The sequence below is a fragment of the Chelonia mydas genome, chromosome 2 (genome assembly GCF_015237465.2).
Source record: "Chelonia mydas isolate rCheMyd1 chromosome 2, rCheMyd1.pri.v2, whole genome shotgun sequence".
Lineage (NCBI taxonomy): Eukaryota > Metazoa > Chordata > Testudines > Cheloniidae > Chelonia > Chelonia mydas.
Genome location: NC_057850.1, coordinates 187,559,345 through 187,581,336, shown reverse-complemented (window position 1 = coordinate 187,581,336; position 21,992 = coordinate 187,559,345). Strand labels below are relative to the sequence as shown.

At 45.6% G+C, this 21,992-nt stretch overlaps 1 long non-coding RNA gene across 1 annotated transcript in view; it reads right to left on the bottom strand.

Moving 5' to 3' along the window:
• Window positions 1-430: 430 nt before the first annotated feature.
• The window catches only part of LOC122464676, a 53,976-nt gene continuing 32,414 nt past the window's right edge, over window positions 431-21,992 (bottom strand). The window contains exon 2 of the long non-coding RNA XR_006288944.1: window positions 431-856. This is a non-coding gene — a long non-coding RNA (uncharacterized LOC122464676). The remainder of the gene's footprint in view (window positions 857-21,992) is intronic.

Here is a 21,992-nt window from a genome sequence, read left to right as displayed (position 1 = left end):
CAATCTGCCCTGGAGGAAAATTCCTTCCTGACCCCAAATATGGTGATCCAGTTAGGGTTTTGCCCTATGACCTCCTATATATTTCTCTCCAAGGACAGGGTAACTTAGAGGGTACAGTAGATATTGTGTGTGTCCTGCATTCATGTAGGAAGTATAGCAGATTTGTTGGTGGTTTCCTGAGCAATGTGAATTCAGTTTTTCTCCTTTGAGAAACAGCAGCTAGTCCCCATGGTACTAATTCTAGACAACTGCGCTGAGTTATCAGAAGGTGCTTCTATTTGCACACATTTGAGATTTTCTTATCACTCACAAACTTTTTCTTTTATGACAAATACTGTAAGTTACAGAGAACAACTGATTAGATAATTAGATAGAATTGTGCCTCAATAGTACATAAGCAAGGAAAACAATCCACAAATCACACCAGGAATGTAGTGGGGCTCTTTGCCCTAATATTTTCATTCACTTGATAAGAGCTACCTCCTTCTTGACATTAGAATAATTAATATAGCTGCAGTATACCTTACAGAAATGTTAAATGTCTGCCGGGTAAATGCTCTACAAGATAACTTTAGGGACCTCAAGTTGGAACTGAGGATAGAAGACAATGTTGAATGTAAGTGTCGGAAATCTTCCTTTTCTGTATGTTGCTTTCCAGGCTGTTGACTGTGGTAGGGTACAACCCTGGTGTTGTGAAGTAGCCGTTCTCTGATTGGTGACGGCCTGATTCACAACACCAGCTGCTGCACCATACCATGTAGATGGATGTGGGTGGGCCCTCAGGCTGCATGTTCTTTAACCCACTGCTCTTTCCCAGCTGTTGAAGTTGCCAGTCTGTGTTCTTCACAGCTACGATCTAGAAAACAAAAGAAATATGGTTTGATCAGACAGACAGTGACAAGTTCTGTAGCATTGTCTGATAGTTTGAATTATAAAACATTAAATATTTTTTACAAATAAGTGACACTGATGCAGTGTTAATATTTTACTTATTTTTAAACAAATTTAATACCACACAGGGAGTTGTGTAAAGCTAGCTTCTCACCTTTTATATTAGACTAGGTCTTTCCCTTCCCTCATTCTCTCCCAAGCCACAGGGACTTAAAGCTACAGGCAGGGGATGTTACCCAGATTCCCTGCAAAGCCCTAAGATTCACAAAAGAAAAAGGCTTTTTCCACATAGATATTCAAAGGTATTTAGGTCGCTAACTCCCATTGATTTGAACAGGATTTAGTGGCCTAAATACTTGAGAGAATCTTGGCCAAAATCTTCAGAGGTGCGTCTCTTCCAACAGCATCACTCCCTCAGCAGATCATAGTTACCATTAGCTCTCACTCCCTCCAGGGCTGCACCATGTCCATCTCTCCAAGGCAGCAGGTCCTAAATGTGTGCTACATAAAGCAGCATTAATTTCTCTGTGGATTTATTCCTAGGACTCTGCTGGGTAGAATCACCTGCGCAGTGCTTGCTCTACAGTTCCTCTCCCTCTCAAATGCTCCTCCATGCTGTATTCTTATGAAGAGGCTCTTGCAGGACCAGAACAGAGCAAGTTAAAAATCATCTGCTTCTCCCTTTGGTGCTCCCTGTCCCATGTTTACCTGCAGAAGTTGAGGGCAACATCCAACCCATTATCATTAAAGCCACACTCTTATTAAAGTCACATTGGGAGTTATGAATTCTATAATTTTCATGTTATTAAAAAATTCCTAGCTTCTGCATCTACATGGATGACAGTAATGGCTGTACAAAGTGCTGCACCCTGAAAATTACACAGGTGTCTCAGACAGCACCACCAGTCAACAACAATAACTGAGTGCTGAGATGACCCAGGTGGTGCGTATGAAATCTGTATTATCGTAGCACGCAGGCACACCAGTCATGGACCAGCACCCCATGGTGCTAGGTGCTGTACAAAACACAGAATAAAAATACAGCCCCTGCCCCAGATTCCTCACGTAGTTACGTGACCACTCATTCAAAACTTCATGTGCGTGCCATTATTGGTCTGAAAAGAGTTAAAGGACGGATTATTTTTGGAGTGCAAATCAGTCTATAACCTGCCCGTTTTCCAATGTGACTTGTGGGGGACAGTAATTAACCAAAAACACAGTACAGCCTGCTCTCGAACCAACCAGCTTTCTTTGGAGTTATATTAAGGTGTGGCTGAAGTCTTTGTACATCCCTTTATTAAGGACAGCATGCAAGGGGGACTGTTCGAATGCCTTTCACTTAAAAAAGAGGAGTATGTGCCCCCAGTTTCCATGAGGGTTTGTCAAGAGTAAGGCACAATGTCCTGGGAAGGGGCAGAGCCAACAGCCGCCTACCAGATTCCCAACCCCCACCCACAAGGAAAGCTAGTGATCGTGACTAAACCGACAGCACAGTTTAGTCCTGGGATAACATTTCTTGTAGGAGTCATGCAGGGGTGGCAGCAAACTAAGGGACTAGGCAGCAGTGTGAAGGTAAGAAGCCTCCAGGCAGGAACCCCTTGTCTCTAGCAGATCTTCTGAGATCAGACAGATTTGGGGACAACCACCTGGCCTTTTCCACAAGATGAGTAGATCCCCATCTTTTAGCTCAAAGGAAACTCCACAAGCAGCAGCTGACTGAGGTGCTGAGTCCCATACATAGCCTCCCACAGCCTTCTCCCAATACTTGCAGGGGAGGAGCGACCAGATTTGGTCCCTAGGCAGAAAAGCTATTACCATATGTAACAGACTACTCCTCAGAGCCAAGTTCTGTTGTATAGTTACTGTGGGAACTGTAGCTGAATTTCTTGACACGTGTGTGTATATAAAGTCTCACCATGTTGCATTAAGAGCTTTTATTTCAATAGAACATTTCTAGAGTTTCAGTACATCAGACCACACTGAAAAAAGTCTATTTATATTTCACCAATATCTGCACTTAACTTTCACCCTCGAAAAGGAGCCTGGAAGCTGAATTCATATTTCAGTTTGTATTGATCAACTGATGGCATGATAGTTCTGGCGAACGGCGAACTGTTTCCCTCTCACTGCATGTTGTGGCATTCAAGAAAGCAACATTCTGTCACACAAAATAACACCGAACACTTCTTATACATTCTGTTTCATTAGAGCATTAAAGTCTGTCACTAGTACTGTGGGTGGGAAAAATATATATACTTTTTCAAGATTGTTTAAATCTTCAAAAGCCTCTACACTATTTGTCAGCTTTTTATTTTTTAAAAAATGAGTTTATTGTATGCATCACTTGCTCGCTGCAGGAAGTCAGTTTAAGAGATATTTTTTGGTGAGAAACAGTATTACGTTGACTGAAAAGTAAATTACACATTTTATAAATGATCTGGGTGATGGGATGGATTGCACCCTCGGCAAGTTCACGGATGACACTAAGCTAGGGGGAGAGGTAGATATACTGGAGGGTAGGGACGGGGTCCAGAGGGACCTAGACAAATTGGAGAATTGGGCCAAAAGAAATCTGATGAGGTTCAACAAGGACAAGTGCAGAGTCCTGCACTTAGGATGGAAGAATCCCATGCACTGCTACAGGCTGGGGACCGACTGGCTAAGCAGCAGTTCTGCAGAAAAGGATCTGGGGATTACAGTGGACCAGAAGCTGGATAGGAGTCAACAGTGTGCCCTTGTTGCCAAGAAGACTAACGGCATATTGGGCTGCATTAGTAGGAGCATTGCCAGCAGATTGAGGGAAGTGATTATTCCCCTCTATTCAGCACTGGTGAGGTCACATCTGGAGTACTGCATCCAGTTTTGGGCTCCTCACTACAGAAAGGATGTGAACAAATTGAAGAAAGTCCAGCAGAGGGCAACGAAAATGATTAGGGGGCTGGGGCACATGATTTATGAGGAGAGGCTGAGGGAATTGGGCTTAGTCAGTCTGCAGAAGAGAAGAGGGAGGGGGGATTTGATAGCAGCCTTCAACTACCTGAAGGGGGATTCCAAAGAGGATGGAGCTAGGCTGTTCTCAGTGGTAGCAGATAACAGAACAAGGAGCAATGGTCTCAAGTTGCAGTAGGGGAGATCTAGGTTGGATATTAGGAAAAGCTATTTCACTGGGAGGGTGATGAAGCACTGGAAAGGGTTACCTAGGGAGGTGGTAGAATCTCCATCCTTAGAGGTTTTTAAGGCCTGGCTTGACAAAGCCCTGGCTGGGATGATTTAGTTGATTTACTAACTAGATGACCTCCTGAGGTCTCGTCCAACCCTAATCTTCTACTATTCTAATCTAAGACTTTCGCTCCTTTTTACTTAATATGAATTCTTCAGCTATTTATTGGTGGATTATGACTACGACTATTTCCATCTTCTCTGGCACCATATAATTCTTAAAACTCCCATATGATTGTACCTGGGGCCAGAACTTATATGCAGTTAAACATACAATTACATACATTTCAACTAGGTGTATGCAGTGTTGGTCCGAGAATATCAGAAACAAGGTTGGTGAGATAATATTCTTTATTGGACCGACTTCTGTTGGTATGCAAGTTCAAAAGCTTGTTTCTATCACCAACAGAAGTTGATCCAATAAAGAATACTACCTCACCCATCTTGTGTCTCTAATTCATTTCAAATAGCACATATTTAAGAGCCAAGTCTACAGAACTGAGTCTTCCAACAGCGGCTGGAATATGATCTCAGAGTAGCCAATGAGAAATCCATTGAAGATAACGTAGTTACTCTGGATTTACACTGGTATGAGTGTGTAAGATGGCCATTAGAAGTAGAAAAATAAGCCCTTTTCCTGTTTGTAAGGAAATTAGAAAACCTTGCCAATAAATTTAAGAAGTTTTTAAACAAGCCATCCAACCAACCACCACCTACATGAGACATTTTTCTACATTAAACTTGTAATGCAACAGGTTATGTAGACTGGAAAACTGCAGGACTAAGGACAGCAACTAGATCTACACTGGCCAAAAGTTTATTAATCTTGTTAAATCCCATGCAAATTTAGATTTTCCTGCTTTGGTCACAGCAGTCTATTAATTCAGTCCTCTTGTCTGTTACATCTTTATTCTCTGCAGGTTAATCCTGCAAAATTCCTTTCTTGTAGTACATGTCACACAGCCTATAATATCCAACAATACAATTTTGCTAATCCTGTTTTATCAGCTTTGTTGCCCTGTCTGGTCAATCCAATAGTGAAAAACCTCACACAAGGTTTTTGCCAAGTTTTTTTTTATTTTTTTAATATGGTTTCAATTAAATGGTTAGAGAGCAGCACATAGGATCTGGACATGTGCCAATGTCCTTCAGACACAGAATGTCAAGGCACTTAATTAGAGAGATATCTAAACTCTTTCAGATGTCCCACCTACGCAGTCAACTGAATATACTTAACGCAAGTGTAAAAAATCAGCTCAAATCTCTTTTAAAACACTCTCCATCCATTAAGGACTTGCAGGTGGCAGAATAGCGCTGTATTTATTGCCCATTACCTTACTAACCGATTCAACAAATGAGTAAAGGCTGTCTCATTAGCAGTTCTTTGTTGTCTTGTTTACTGTTTAGTGGACTCATTAACATTTAATTATTAGAAGAGGCATATTAATTCTTGCAATAACCTTGGTCAAGCCTGGTAAACTGATTGCTAACCAGCAAATGAATCCATGTTTCTCAGGCAGGATTTGCATGTTTTTTTTTAAAAAAAAAAAAAAATTCAAAAAACCCACAACCCCAGATCTTCTGTGGTCTTCTGAGGGCAAGTGTTCAGTATCTCCTGTTAATTTCTGCATCCATAGAACATACCACACAGATTTTTTTTTTTAAAGATATCAAAAATCTGATCTTGACTCCATCATACGTTAAAAGTAAGCAGTGAACAAAGGGAACTTCCCTTCTCTCATCATCGTACCCAGGATATTAAAGAGACAAGGTGGGTGAGGTAGTAATCGTTTATTGGACCAACTTCTGTTTGGTGAGAGAGAGAGAAACTTTTGAGCTTACACAGAGCTCTTCTTCAGTTCTCTCACCAACAGAAGTTGGTCCAATAAAAGATATTATTTCACCCACCTTGTCTCTCAGGTAAGAATTGTTTAACAAACCATTCCATGGCATTACATATTCCCCGAATCTCATTCCCTTATTTCTTTTTGCTTCTAATAAATTGATCCCAAGTGTAGGAAACTTCTGAGTAGGGGTGTGATAATAAGCCAAGTTACTATAACCATTAATTCAAAATTTATTGTAAGATTTGGAAATATATTTTAACATCATTTCTATAATTTAGCTGGAGTAGCTGTGCCAAAGGTGAAAGATCCAACTAGTGACTCAGTCTCCTCCCTCCCAGTATTTTAAAGTGCAATACCAGCATACACCCAAGAATGAAACAAGCCTGTTCAAGTCTTGCCTGACACAAGACTAACATTTAGAACTTATTTTATACATAAAAAAATTAACATCTTTACACTGCAGCTACTTCTGCGACTCCAAGCTGCATGCTACTAATTTTAGATGACAGATAATGAATTGCTTTTTGGTGTCACAAGCCATTTTAAGAGAACTTGAGTTTCTGAAATGCTGTATTTTAACGGCCCCCTTGAAAACAGCATACCCAAAATCTCTCCCCTCTCAGGCCGAGAGCAGGACATCATTATCAAATACATTCCACTTGCCAGCCTCTTGTACTGGATCATCTCTGCATGCATCTTAATACTAATTAAAATGTGGAACAATTAAGCTATTTGCTAAATTAGCAATTCTGACCCTACAGCCTCATGGCTGTAAGAGCAGTCCACTGAGAGGTCTTCACATGATTTTGTGCTGACAGAACAGTCCATCCGTCTTCACGTCTTTAGACAGCTGTGCTTACCTAGCAGAATGTAAACATCTTTGAACTTTGCTTACTGGATAAAAGGAAGCATTAGTTTCCTATTGTATTTCCTCCTACAAGATCAATCACACATACAGGCTAGACACAGCATCCCTATGTTTGTAATTAATCTCATAAAGGCAGAACATCTCCTCTCGATCGATTTCTATATTTGCATGCAGTCAGAGGGAGTAGGAGAAGAAAATAAAAACCAGTAGCAGAATAATAATCAGTTGATCCTTTAATGAAGACTGAGACATGCTATATATACAAAACAAGATGCTTTTTTTTAGTGAGCTGATTCACTGTTGGAAAATTCATTTTGCAATGAATGTTGATAATGAACACTGGGGAATTCAGGATTATTTTTAAATGCAATGATAGAAAAGTTTTTTCTCATCACGGAAAGATTCAAAGGTTTTTTGTTTTGTTCTAATCTATTTAATCAAAACAATCCAAAAACATCACAACATGCTTTCTAGTCTTGTAAAATTTCTTTAGCTGTTGCAAATTCTTGACTCTTTTTGTAAGTGTTCGTGAGTTCAGACACTGAAACTTTGCTTAATTCTACCTGACTCCACTGGGCATATACAATGATCAACTTGCCAATTGGAGATGTCTCCTCCCACCTGCCCCCAGATCATACGAATAATATTTCGTATCAAGAAACTTACATTGTAAAAATTCTCTGCCTATTATGGAAACATTTAAAAATTTTGAGCTAGGCGAAGTATTGATTTAAAACAACAAGCAAATATCAGAACTGCTACATCTTCCATTGAATAAAGGGTAACTTCTACCCCTCCTGGGGTGTGTGTATACGCTAGGGTTGCCAACCCTCCAGGAATTAAAGATTAACCTTCAATAAAAGAATGTGTCATGTGAGGAAACCTCCAGGAATACATCCAACTGAAATTGGCACCCTAGTATATGTGGTGTGTGTGTAAAGTTACTGCACTTCTGATGGGGTCAAGAAGTTATGATAAATCAAAGCCAGCAGGCAAACAGAATCAAATGCAGAACACCAAATTAATATTCATTCTCAGAAAAAGCATGCAGTGTTCAACAATTACTAGGATGCAAGTCTGAATACTGCTTTTTTTTTTTTTTTTTTTTTTTTTAGCTCTAGCAGTTTTTTTTGCACAAGATGTGGTGAGCGCTGACATTAGTACTGTGGCAGCACGTTGTTGCAATTACTCCCAATACATATTTTAGCCCAAATGCATGCCTGTGATACACATCAAATTTAGTCTACAGCGACAGGGCATATTTTGATTTACGAGCGCTACAAAATCTCTTACTGAATAAAAAACTGACACAGGTCAGATCCAGCAGCAAAACAACACTTAGGATTCATTGCAGAGCTCGCGCTCTCTCCCCACAGTCTGTTTTACAGACTTGGAGCTTAATGTCTAATGTAGACAACATGAAATATTCTAAAGCACTGAATCTTCCTTGCATGAGAGCAGCTTTCATTTTGGGAAACAGACTTTGCAATAACTGAGGGTGGTAATATTCAAACCATGACTTTAAAAAAGTCTATATATGGTACACACTATTCACATTTGTACAGACATCTGTGGTCCAATGAGTGAGGCGTGTATCACATTTTAGTACCTGAATAGCAGAGAATTTTTTTTTTTGTTCATAATGTCAGATTGTTTGACAATTACAGGAGGCAACTACTAAATCTTTCAAAATGCTCTAAAATTCTAGGACGACGTATTTTTATGATTGCTATTCCATTTTCTGGAAGTTTAAAGAAACCTAATATTTTTAGCTTTGGAAGAATAAGTTTCCAGAGACAGAAGCTTTGAATATTCGTGTTACTTAGCTTTCTCTCTGTGTTAAAGTAGACTGCTTTTCCCCTCTCTATATCTGTGGAGGAATAATCGAATCCTACCATCTCCATTGTACAGCCTTTGTCAGAGAATATTCGCATATACACAAGTTGGCTTTCACCACAGAAACCTATGGCCCCTTGCAAGATTGCCTGTTTATTGTTTAGAGAAATTACTACCAAAAAAATCAAGCGGGGGGGGGGGGGGGAGTCACTGGTCTGAATCTTTCTGCATCTATTAATCAGCTCCCTATGCAGCAGGCTCCTTGCGGCTATGTACAATCAGACAACAGTGGCGCTATCCTTAGACTGTCGATGCAGGCACATAAACTGAAGTGACAGACTGTTCTAGAATATCATTAAGGAGCCTGGTCTATGGCTCTTCTCTCCCCTCCCCCCAAGCTCAGCATCTCAAAGAGAGGGTCACTTGGAGCTAATAAACACCTTTAAATCTTGCCCATATATCATGTAAAGAAAATCATCTAAGTCTTTGTGCAGCCTGGGTGAAGTTGTCTCAGCATTCTTCAAGAGGCATGTCAGCTGTGTCTGACATTCCACTCTGCCTGTTTGGGGGTGATGGAGGGGATGGCAGATGGTCGCAGAAAGGTGTGGGAGGGGATGGAGCCAGTGTACCTAGTTTTATATAATCTATAAATAGTCAGCGTTGATGGCGTAGGGAGAAGAGGAATCGGTTTAAACAAATAAAGAACTGCCAACCATTAACACGCTTCCCGGCCACATGCGAAGAGATTTTCACAGCTACAACTTGCATCAGCACCTTCTACTCCCCAGTGCAGCTCTCAAGAAACATACCTCTGCATCGCTCCAGGGGCATGGAATACCTCGTTCTGCTCTGTGGTCTTATTCATACCAATATACTCATCCCTAGGCTATACTCCTTCACTAGGCTTTTGAGATCCCTTTTCCTAATCTGCACTTTTCTGAAGTCTGGAGGGTAAATACAAATACCAGTCATTTCTCAGTCTGTAATTAATAACTGTTCCATGCGCTGACCATTGAGATGTGATCTGTTCTGCCCACTGCCATAATAAACTGAAATCCATATTAGCACCAGCTCCTCTCTCCCTCAGCTGAGTGTCACACATGAATTTTGCTCTCACTCATCATAGCTTTACCAACCACGCCACACACCGGTTTTTCTATCATATATAATACATGGTGTTTCACAGACTAAAGCTAGCATCATTTTATTAGTCCTACATTAAAGATTTCCTTTAATGTTGTCAGCCTTGCAGTGTGAGTACTGAAGGTGAGAGCAAAAGTTAGCAAGAAAGCGGGAGTACAATAAGCTAGTTATGCTGTATTTTCTTCCAATTCTGCGGTGATAAATAAGTGCAATTAATTGTCAAAATACAGAACAAAGCATTATATGCCCTGAGTTTTCAGAGGAGGGCAAAAAAGAGGAACAGGCATGTCTAAGGAATAAGAGCCAAAAATCAAACTAATACCCAAAATGAAAAAAATTCATAACTTACAACAGACAACATTATGTTGAGTACATTATGTAGTGTCGCGAAGATAAATGCGAAGTGGAAAGGGAGCTAGAATGATGGAGGGCTGCATTAGAAGAAAATTGTTTACAAACCAACCAACAAAAGACTAAATACATGTGATGCTTTTTTGAGAGGGATGAGAAGAAGCCAGTAAAAGTAGATAAGAGTTAAAATCTGTGCCACAATTAAAATAACTTGGTTCAGTGTTGAGCTATGATGGGAATGTGGACATGGATTTTAGGTGTTGTATGGTGAAAATGGAGGGATAGACAGGTGTTTTCTTGCCAAGTAAACTAAAGAGCCATATGTACATAAGAACATGTTTAGGCCAGCCATGATGTATGGGTCAGAATGCTGGCTGCTGAGTGAGAGTGCTCAGGTGGACAGGGGTAAAATGAGAGCTGAGAAGCTATGCAATGAAATGGTAAGAGACATGATGCAGGTAGCCCCCATCACAGAAAAGCTGAGGGAGTATCTACGGAGATGGGTCCGTCATGTGAGACAATGAGATGGGATATGTTGGTTGAAGACTACAAGATCTAATAGTCATAGGACAAATGACCATGAGGAAGATACAGAAAAAGATGGTTCGAGGTGCTGAAGGAGGACATGAGGAAGGTCAGTCTCAGCTTACATGATGCACTCAACAGGAAAGGTTGGAGACGAAGAACAAGAGCCACTGACCCTGACTGATGGGACAAGGCAAAGAAGAACAAAAACGTAGCACAGTGGGTTAACACATTACCCTTCTACATCCAGAGTTCAAATCCTTTGGATTACTAAGCAATTTTAATAATGTATAAGGCCTCTCAGACTGGTCTCTACCAAACTTTTATCCACATCACCACAAAACAGAGAGGTCCTGGAAGACTGGAGAAGGGCGAATGTAGTGCCCATCTTTAAAAAGTGGGGAAAGGAGGCACCTGGGAACTATAGACCAGTCAGCATGACTTTGATACCTGGGAAGCTTTTAACATTCCATTTGTGAATATCTGGAAGATGGAGGGGTGATCACTAGCGGCCAGCACGGATTTACTAAAAACAAATCATGCCAAACCAGATTGCTTTCTTTCTTTGATAGGTAACTGGTTTGGTGGCTAGCGGGAATGCAGTGGACATAATAAACCTGGACTTCAGCAAGGCTTTTGACACAGTCCCACATGACATTCTGATAAGTAATCTGGAGAATGAGGGCTTGGTGGAATTACCATTAAGTGGATACAGAATTGGTTTAACAACCGCAAACAAAGAGTAACTATTAATGAAATGATGTCAGATGGGAGGGAGGTCTCAAGTGGGGTTCCCCAGGGATCTGTTCTGGGTCTGGTGTGGTTTAACACAGGGGCAGGAAAACTTTTTTGGCCTGAGGGCCACATCAGGTTCAGAAATTGTATGGAGGGCTGGTTAGGGGAGGGGGTCCCGCCCCTCCCCCCCAGGACCCCTGCCCCATTCACAAACCCCCAAATCCCTGCGCCTAACTGCCCCCCGCCATCCCATCCAACCCCTCCTCTCATTCCTGACTGCCCCCCTGTGACCCCTGCCCCATCCAACCACCCCTTCTCCCTGTCCCCTGACTGCCCCCGGAACCCCTGCCCCTGACTGCCCCCCACCGCCCCATCCAACCCCCCCCCCCTTTCTGACTGCTCCCCCCGGGACCCCTGCCCCCGCCCTCTGATCACTACCTCAAACTCCCCTGCCATGTATTCAACCCTCCCTGCTCCGTGCCCCCTTACCGCTGCCTGGAGCACTGGTGGCTGGAGGCGCTACAGCCGCACCACCCGGCTGGAGCTGGGCCACGCTGCTGCCACCACACAGCACAGAGCACCGGGTCTGGCCGGGCTCTGCAGCTGTGCTGCCCCAGGAGCTCATAGCCCTGCCGCCCAGAGGCTGTGGGGGAAGAGGGACAGCAGGGGAGGGGCCGGGGGCGAGCCTCCTGGGGCAGGAGCTCAGCGGCCGGGCAGGAGGGTCCCGCATAGGGTAACCAGATGCTAAATACAAAATATCGGGACCGTCGCAGGGGGAGCGACTTTTCAATTGTTACACGCACCCGGTACGTTCAGTGGTGGGAAATAAATCTTGCCAGTGAACAAAGAAGTACCCGCCACCTAAATGCCGCCGAAGCCCATCAGCCACATAAGGGAGAAAAAAGAAAAAAAAAAGAAAAAGACACCCGAAACAAAATATCGGGACAAATGGTGTCCCGACCGTACTTCGGTCGGGATGCGGGACAAACTGCTCAATATCGGGACAGTTCCGATTTTATCGGGATGTCTGGTCACCCTCGTCCCACAGGCCGGATGTGGCCTGCGGGCTGTAGTTTGCCCACCTCTCGTTTAACATCTTTATAAATGACCTGGATGTAGGAATAGAGAACATACTGATCAAATCTGCAAAGGATACAAAGCTACTAAAGTTGCCAATACATTGGAGGACAGAGCTAAAATTCAAAGAGATCTTGATAAACTGGAGAACGGGGCTATCGACAAAATGAAATTCAAAGACAAAAGTAAGGTGCTACGCTTAGGGAAGAAAAAACAAATGCACAAATACAAAATGGGAGACTGGCTTGGCAGCAGCACTGCTGAGAAAGATCTGGGACTTGTGGATCACAAGCTCAACATGAGTCAGCAATGTGATGCTGTTGCAAAAAGAGCAAATGCAATGTTAGGTTGCATTAACAGAGGCATAGCCTGCAAATCATGGGAAGTGATAGTACCGCTCTACTCAGGGCTGGTTAGGCCACAGCTGGAGTACTGTGTCCAATTTTGGTCACCAATGTACAGAAAGGATGTAGAGAAACTGGAAAGGATCCAGAGGCAAGCAACAAAGGGATGGAATGCAAGCCATATGAGCAAAGGCTGAAGGAACTGAGTATGTTTAAGTTTGGAACAGAGGAGACTGAGGTAGGACATGATAGCAGTCTTCAAATATTTGACCGGTTGCCATAAAATGGTGGAGAAAAGTTGTTCTCTAGTCACAGAGCACAAGACAAGAGGCAATGGGTTCAAACTACAGCATAGCAGATGTACATAAAATCGCAGGAAAAACTTCCTAATTGAAAGAACAGTAGGACAATGGGATAGACTTCCTAGGTTGTGGAAGCTCCTTCGCTAGAGGCTTTCAAAAGGAGACTGGATAGCCATTGGTCAAAACATTCTGCATCTTACAGGGGGGTTAGACTAGATGACCCTTGTTGTCCCATCTAACCCTATGGGTCTATGATTCTATAATTCTGTACCGACAGTCTCTGCCCAATTAAGAAGCCTGAGCTTGCTAGGTGCCCTAGTTGCTTCTGAAAGGCTTTAATGGAAATTGAAAACACTCAGCACTTGGCAGTTTCAGGCATTAGAGTTGTTAAGGCTGCAAAAGCACGGATGTTGCAGGTCAACTCTTCCAGTGCATCTGAGTGTTATGTGGCAAAGAATGGCAAGTGCCCACATTCCCTACTTCTGATCCAGCCAGAGATATCAGTCAGTTACTAGAGCAAACAAGAACATATACAAAAACTGAAATACTTAGGGGCACCTCTATATTATATACAGCACTTCTCAATATTTGAAGTATCAGGAAAGTAGTGGTTGCTGTAGGTGAGAGCCTTATATGGAACGAGTTGTGGGGAGGCATGTTCCCAACAATTCTCTCCAGTGGCCACATCTATGATTCAAAATGTTTTTAAGTTAGAAAAATCGGGGGGATGGAAGGGAAGAGAGGAGGAAAACAAATCTTTGCCACCCATTATTAGATTAATTAATAGAGCTTGACCTTTTCTAATCAATAAGAAGAGCCTGTGACCTGTTAAGTCACTTCCAATAGTAAAAATAAAACTTCTCTTCACAGCCTCTACAGAGTAGGGAGACACTGGTTTCTCCAAGCAGGTAAGACAACATCAACAATTAGCAAAATTATTCAGTTCTGTTGAATCCAGATATTAATCATGACCAGCATAAAAATTTTAAATTATATCCCTCATAGACTGCAACCTTTTTAAAAAAAATGTCCTAGGAATAATAAACATGCAAGATATTTCCATTTACACTGCAAAGCCCTCAGAACAACAACAACATTATCTCACACAAGATCTTTTTCTTCCCCTTCACAGGGCTAGCAAGTTTGTTACCAGGCCAGTGAGAAAACTGAATCCAACTCAGACTTCAGAGTTCTTTACGGTTGAAACTAGAAGCTTGACACAGGGTCACACAGGGCCAGCTGTACCACAACCATTAAGCTGAGCTTTAAATCCAGCTGGCCTCTTGTACGGAAAAAGGATGTGTCTGGCTAACTGTAGTCATTCAACATGCAAAGTAATGTAGTGTCTGGAAGACAAGACTTGGAAGGAGTCATGTTTTATGCTTTCAGCCTAATTACCAATAGAGGGTTATATTATTCTCTGTCTCCAGTTTCTCTCTTGGTTCTTTTTCAAACTTGTTGACTATTAGTGGGCAGAAACATAATCAACAGAAATTAAGCATTACAGAATACAATAAAGCATCTTTTAAAAAAAGCCATATACTACTACATATGGTGTACCCCCGATGAGTATTTATTATAGCACAAATCTGTTGGTTGCAAACAAGCGAGCTAACGTCTTCTAAAGATGGAAAATCGCCTAACATTTAATTTTAATCAGCATCTAATGACTCATCTGACAAAACATACTAAAAACAGAGTGTCCAGGAATGAAGTGAAGCTCGTGAGCCGCAATATTTCAGCAGAAATGACAACGAGTCCCCGGCATCACAGCTTCCGGCAATGTTAACATTTAATTTTCTTTTGTGCAAGCAGCTTTTGTTAACGTTGGCTATAAAAATGATAATAGGCATCTTTGCTTGTGTGACAGTGGTTAAAAAAAAAAAAATCCCTGTCTTTAATATAGTGTTATCAGAGGGATCTCCCTTGGGGAGGTGTGTTGTGGCCAGCTAGCAGACACCCAGATGAGATATGTGTTTCTTTGAAGAGAGATTGGCACAAGACATTTTTGAGAAAGAATGGATGCTTAGCCAATAGATGCGCATAATTACTAGGCTACAGTGTTGCTTGATGGGGAATTTTGACAGCTAGTTTTGAGTGGCACCAGAAAGACATGCAATACCATGTGTTGTGTTCACCACTCACATTAATTTCCTTGGAATCCTCCAAGTTTAACTTTAAAAAAAAATGCTCAGAAATATTTTGAGATCTCACCCTAGTACCTTTGTTTCACTCTCAAAGACATATGTAAGCATAACTGACATATTAAAAGCCTCTTCATGTTCATAATTCCCCCGTTAGGGATGAACTGTGATCCACACGGAGATCCAACTGAATGGGAACGAAGTGGAAAGTGAACACACTCCCCTTTAAGAAAGAGCAATAATTATTTTAATACACACAAGAAGAAACAATGAAGAGAGTTGGCCATGGGAAAGGCTAATTCCTACCCTGGAAAGCAAAGCAAAGCAAGGGGAGCTGGCCAGGCCAGGTTTTGTAAGGTGGATCAGTGATACAGGCTATGGACTACATTCCGCTGTTCCTTTGAGCAAGAGGAACAAAGTATGCTCTAAGCAGAGTATTGTGGCTATGGTAGCAAGCATGCTGACTAGCTGTGGTAGACAGGACCCTAAACCTGCAAACCATGCCTCTTTAGAAGCGTGATATGGCCTGCTAATGAACTAGTTCAGATATTTCCTAGCACTCCAGAGTGCTGTGGAGTTCTGCCCTAATGCTTCCAGGGGGGTTAGAGGATCCCTCTGTTTACTTACTGTCCTTGAATACCAGTACAGTAGAAAAATAGAGATACTATTAAAATCATAGCTAGATACCAAGGGCCTGATTCACCACTGCATTACTCACATTTTATGCTGGTGTATCTCCCAAAGCTTCCAGGGACATTAAAACTGCGGTAAAACTGCAGTACTGAATTAGGCCCCATATTTCAGAGTTTAATATTCAAGTAATGTAATGTTAAAAACACATCTTGCTTTAAAAGAGTTGTGAAGAATATCTACTACAATCTGTTCTCACCAGTTTTCTTTCCTCAGCACTTCTGCCTCAAATGGAAACTCAAGCAATAGACATTTATTATTGCCATAATCCTCACCGAACTCACATCTTAATTGACCCACAATGAGTTGTAAAGGTGGTAATAGCGGCAGAAAGATACAAGCCTCTGTGTGTGTGTGTGTGACATTAAAATTTACTATCTGAGAAAATTCTAATCACTAAAAGTTCAGTGTTTTCATTATAAAGTTATGGTCATTCTGAAAACTGTTTTAGGGTTTATTACGAAGAGACCACTGAACATATACTGTTTCTCAGAATCTCCACCGCTTCAGTGTTGCAGTTATTTTTATAGGTTTTATCATATCCTAAAGCAGTTATTAAGTTACCTTTTGCATAGAATAGCTATGAAAAGTTATTGTAAGTTAGATAACGGAGTAGAAGTCCCACTGCAAATAATATGACTGGAAAAATACAAGAATGGGGACTATATTGTCTTTTGGGTGGATGTGAAACAGGTGGTAATTATTTGCTACAGATTTAACTGCATTTTTTTTTGTCACCAATATATATCTCACAATATATTATTGATTTTCATAAAGAAACAGAATGAAAAGTACAAAAAAAGTAAATTACTTCCAGCTTGTTTGTTTCCAAATAATGCATGGTTCTGAGGATCTCCAGTAGAAAAGACTGTTACTTACCTTCTCGTAACTGTTGTTCTTCGAGATGTGTTGTTCACGTCCATTCCACATTAGGTGTGCGCGTGCCGCGTGCACGAGCGTCGGAAACTTTTTCCCTTAGTGGCTCCTGTCGGGCTGGCGTGGGGCCCCCTGAGTGGCGCCACTGCGCCGGGCATATATACCCCTGCCAGCCCAACCCCCTCCGGTTCCTTCTTGCCAGACTCCGACAGAGGGGTAGGCGGGTGGGTGGTGGAATGAACGTGAACACCACATCTCAAAGAACAGTTACGAGAAGGTAAGTAGCCATCTTTTCTTCTTTGAGTGCTTGTTCATGTCCATTCCACATTAGGTGAATCACAAGCTTATCTCTGGAGGAGGGTGGGAGTCACTGAACAACTGATCGGAGGACCGCTCTGCCCACTGCCATGTCCTCTCTGGCCTGTTGGTTGTCCGCGTAGGGGGTCGTGAAGGTGTGCACCGAGGACCAGGTGGCTGCTCTGCAGATCTCCTGGATCGGGACCTGCTCGAGGAAAGCCGTGGAAGTCGCTTGCGCCCTGGTCGAGTGGGCCGTGACCGCTGGGGCCGGAACACCTGAGAGCTCATAGCACGCTCGGATGCAGCTTGTAATCCAAGACGAGATCCGCTGCGCCGACACCGGGAGGCCTTTCATCCTCTCGGCTATGGCCACGAACAGCTGCACGGATTTACGAAAGGGCTTGGTGCGCTCCAAACAGAACGCCAGCACTTGACGGACATCCAGGGTGTGTAGGCTGCGATGACTTGGGTCCATATGGGGTTTTGGAAAAAACACCGGCAGACAAATGTCCTGGCCCAAATGGAATTGCGAGACCACCTTAGGGAGGAACTTGGGGTGCGGTCGGAGCTGCACCGTATCCTTGTGAAACACTGAATACGGTGGCTCAGAGGTGAGAGCCCTCATCTCAGACACCCTTCTGGCCAAGGTAATGGCCACCAGAAATGCCACCTTCCAGGAAAGGTGGAGGAGGGAGCAGGTAGCGAGGGACTCGAACAGGGGTCCCATGAGCATAGAGAGGACCAAGTTAAGGTTCCATGGAGGGACTGGGGGGCGTGAGTACGGAAACATCCTCTCCAATCCTTTAAGGAACTGTCCCACCACTGGGTGGGAAAACACCGAGCCCCCCGAAAACCCCGGATGGAAGGTGGAGATGGCCACCAGGTGCACTCTGAGTGAGGACGGGGCCAGCCCTTGCTGCTTGAGGTGCAGGAGGTACTCTAGGATGGCTTGCACCGGGGCCGGGCACGGCTGCACCTGTCAGGGCTCACACCAACACAAGAACCTTTTCCACTTGGCCATATAGGTAGCCCTGGTAGAGGGCTTCCTACTGCCAAGCAGAATCTGCTGCACAGGAAGGGAGCACTGGCTCTCCAAGGCATTTAGCCACAGAGCTTCCACACCGTCAGGTGTAGTGATTGCAGCTCGGGGTGCAGAAGCTGCCCGCCGTCCTGCATGATGAGGTTCCGGTGTAGGGGCAGGACTACTGGGGCCTCCACCGACAGCTCTAGGAGCATTGTGTACCAGTGCTGGCGGGGCCAAGCCAGGGCAATGAGGACCACCGCCACCCTGTCCCTGTGTATCTTGAGCAGGACCTTGTGTACCAAGAGAAGCGGGGGGAAAGGCATACATCAAGCCCTGTTCCCACGGGATTGCAAACGTGTCTGCGACTGAGCCCGGGCTGTGGCCCTGGAACGAGCAGAACCATGGGCACTGGGTGTTGACCCTGGTGGCAAACCCCCACCTGCGGAAGAGCGAAAGCACGACATCCGCTCTGAGTGTCCACTCATGCATGCGATATTACCTGCTGAAGTAGTCCACCAGCTCGTTTCGCACCCCCGGGAGACACGCCTCGAGGTGAATGGCATGGGCTATATAAAAGTCCCAGAGGAGGAGAGCCCCGCAACAGAGCGGCGAGGAACGGGCCCCACCCTGCTTATTTATATAAAACATGGCAGCAGTGTTGTCTGTCAGAACTGTCAGGCTGTGACCACTCAGAGTGGCGTGAAAGGTCTGGCAGGTGAGACGAACCGCCCTGAGCTTCTTCACATTGATATGGAGTGACTGCTCTGCTCCGGACCACAAGCCCTGAGTCCTGAGGTCCCCCAGGTGAGCCCCCCATCCGCGGTCTGACGCGTCCGTCACCAGCATCAGGTCCGGTTGTGGGGCAGCAAAGGGAATGCCTTCACAAACCACAGGCTGGGACTGCCACCGGAGCAGGAAGTCCAGCACATCCCTTGGGGCTGTCACAACCAAGTCCAGGGGGTCCATGCTGGGTGGTACACCCGAGCGAGCCATGCCTGCAGAGTCCTGAGTCTCAGTCTGGCATGCCTGACCATGTGCGTGCATGCTGCCATGTGGCCCAGCAGCCGCAGGCAACACCTGGCCATTGTCATCGGAAACTGGCGCAGGAAGTTCACCGCTTGCTGGATAGCCCAGAATCGGGATACTGGAAGGCTTGCCCTGTCCTGCACCGCGTCCAGGACCGCCCCTATGAATTCCACACTCTGCATTGGCACGAGAGTGGACTTGGGGACGTTGACCAGGAGCCCCAGCTCGCGGAACAATTTCAGGGCCACCTCCACGTGGCCCTGCACTTCCGCTTCGGATCGACCCGCCAGGAGCCAGTTGTCGAGGTACGGGTAAACCCGGATCCTCTGCCTCCATAAGAAGGCCGCCACCACCGCCAAACATTTCGTGAACACCCAGGGGGGGCCGTGGCTAGACCGAACGGGAGAATCGCAAACTGGTAATGTTCTTGGCCCACGGCGAAGCGCAGGAACAGCCGATATGCTGGATGGATGGCGATATGAAAGTACACGTCCTTCATGTCGAGGGCGGCATACCAGTCCCCCGGATCCAGGGAAGGGATGATGGTGCCCAGAGAGACCATGCGGAACTGGGCCTTGACCGGGAACTTGTTGAGCCCGCGAAGTTCTAAAATGGGACGAAGGCCCCCTTTGGCCTTGGGGATGAGGAAGTACTGGGAGTAGAAACCTTTCCCCTTTAGGCCGTGTAGCATCACACCTCTACCGCCCCCACCTCTAGCAGCGAGCGAACCTCCTTCTCTAGGAGATGCTCGTGAGAGGGATCCCTGAAGAGGAACAGGGAAGGGGGGTGGGAGGGAAGAGAATTGCAGTGAGTACCCATTCCATACTGTGCGTAAGACCCAATGGGTCCAAAGTAATGCTGGACAATGCATGGGAGAAACGGGACAGGCAGTTCAGGAAACAAAGGGACAGATCCGGTGACTGGTCTGGTACGCTGTCCCCGAGCGCACCTTCAAAAGCCTGGCTTAGTGCCCAGCTGGGATTCGTGCTGACCTTGGTTCTGACCCGGTGCATTATTGTTGTTGTTATTGCACCATCGCCTGTTATCCCTGCCTTGCCTATGGTAAGGCTCATGCCTATGGCGAGGCTGGTACTGGCGCTAAGGGGGAGGCTGCGGCTTAAAGGGCTTCCTCTGCGTCACCGGGGCATGCATACCCAGTGACTTAAGCGTAGCCCTCGAGTGCTATGCAGCCTCGCGTCTGTCTGGTCCAAAAGGAGCCCAGACCCTTCAAAGGGGAGGTCCTGAAGCGTATCCTGGACCTCAGGCGGCAGGCCTGACTCCTGAAGCCATGCCAAGTGCCTCATGACCATCCCCGACGTGAACGTTCTGGCCGCCACGTCTGCTGAATCCAGAGAGGCCTGGAGAGAGGTCTTAGTTACTGCTTTGCCTCATCCACCAGGGCCGTAAACTCCTGTTGGGAACCTTGTGGGAGGTTGTCCTTAAACTTCTTCACCGCCCAGGAGTTAAAATTAAGCCAGTTGAGGATTGCTAACCATCAGGCCATCCTCAACTGAAGGTCCCCTGATGAGTACACCTTTCTGCCAAAAAGGTCCAGGTGTTTTGACTCCTTGGCCTTAGGGGCTGGGGCCCGTTGTCTATGGCGCTCGCTTTTGTTCACCACCGAGACCACCAGGGAGCATGGACTTGGGTGGCAGAACAAGAATTCGTAGCCCTTTGACGGGGCAAAGTATTTGTGCTCCACACCTTTGGCCGTTGGAGCGCTGGAGGCAGGGGTCTGCCATATAGTCTTATAATTCAATTGGATGGTCTTAATAAGCGGGAGCGCTATTCTAGATGGACCTTCACGGCTCAAAATGTCCACCATGGGGTCCTCCTGCTCAACCGTCTCCTCAGCCTGCAACCCCAAGTTCTGGGTGGCTCTGTGGTCTATCGGTGGAGGGCCGGACACCGCTGTACCCGCCACCACCTCATCCGGGGATGACGAGGAGGTTAGTAGATGCTCAGCCCCCTCTGGCTGGTCCTCCTGCTCCCCCTCTCCCATGGGAGGGGCCTCCGGCTCGGGGCGGGAGACCTTGGGGCAGCACCAGACTTGGTGCTGGACTCTCCAGTTTATCCTTGGGGGATGCTGGAGGCCTGGATACTGTAGCTTCCGGCAGCATCGGAATAGCTCACCCTGGACCAGGCCCTTGGCGCTGTTGATAGGCCCAAGGAGTCCAGAAGGGCCAATGACCTGGCGGCCCCCATTGGGGGTGCCAACCCATCTGAGGGTCCCTGCTCTCCGGAGCACGGTGCGAGTAACTGTAAGGGCCAGAGTTGGCGCTGGACTGCGGCGACGCCGCCGATCACGAAGGCCACAGCGGTGCCAACGATCTGTGCCAGCGGGAGATCGACGAGAGGCTCCTAATCGAACGGGATCGGCGTCTGCGGGAGTCCTCCTGTGAGGGCCGTCTCAACTCCTCCTGGTGCTGGGCTCTGAGTGGTGCTGGAGAGTGTCGTGCCCCTTCCGTTACTGCCTCATGCCGACCCACTCCCGGTACCGTGACTTCCCTCTGAGCTGCAGGTAACTGGGAGTCCGCGGATGCGGTGCTCGACCAGGACCAACTCCAGGAGCGATGCCGGGATGGTGCCCTTGAACGGCACACCATTGCCGGCTTACCCCTCGACGGCACCTGTGGCATGGGTGCTGAAGGATTCTCCCTGTATGGGAGGGGGCTCGCTCCAGATAGCTCAATGAGGTCCTTCGCCGCCTCAAAGGTGCCAGGCGTGGAGAGCTGATCCATTATGTCCTCGAGCCCATCGTCCGCACCGAGCTCACTTAGGCCTGGGCTTGGTGGGA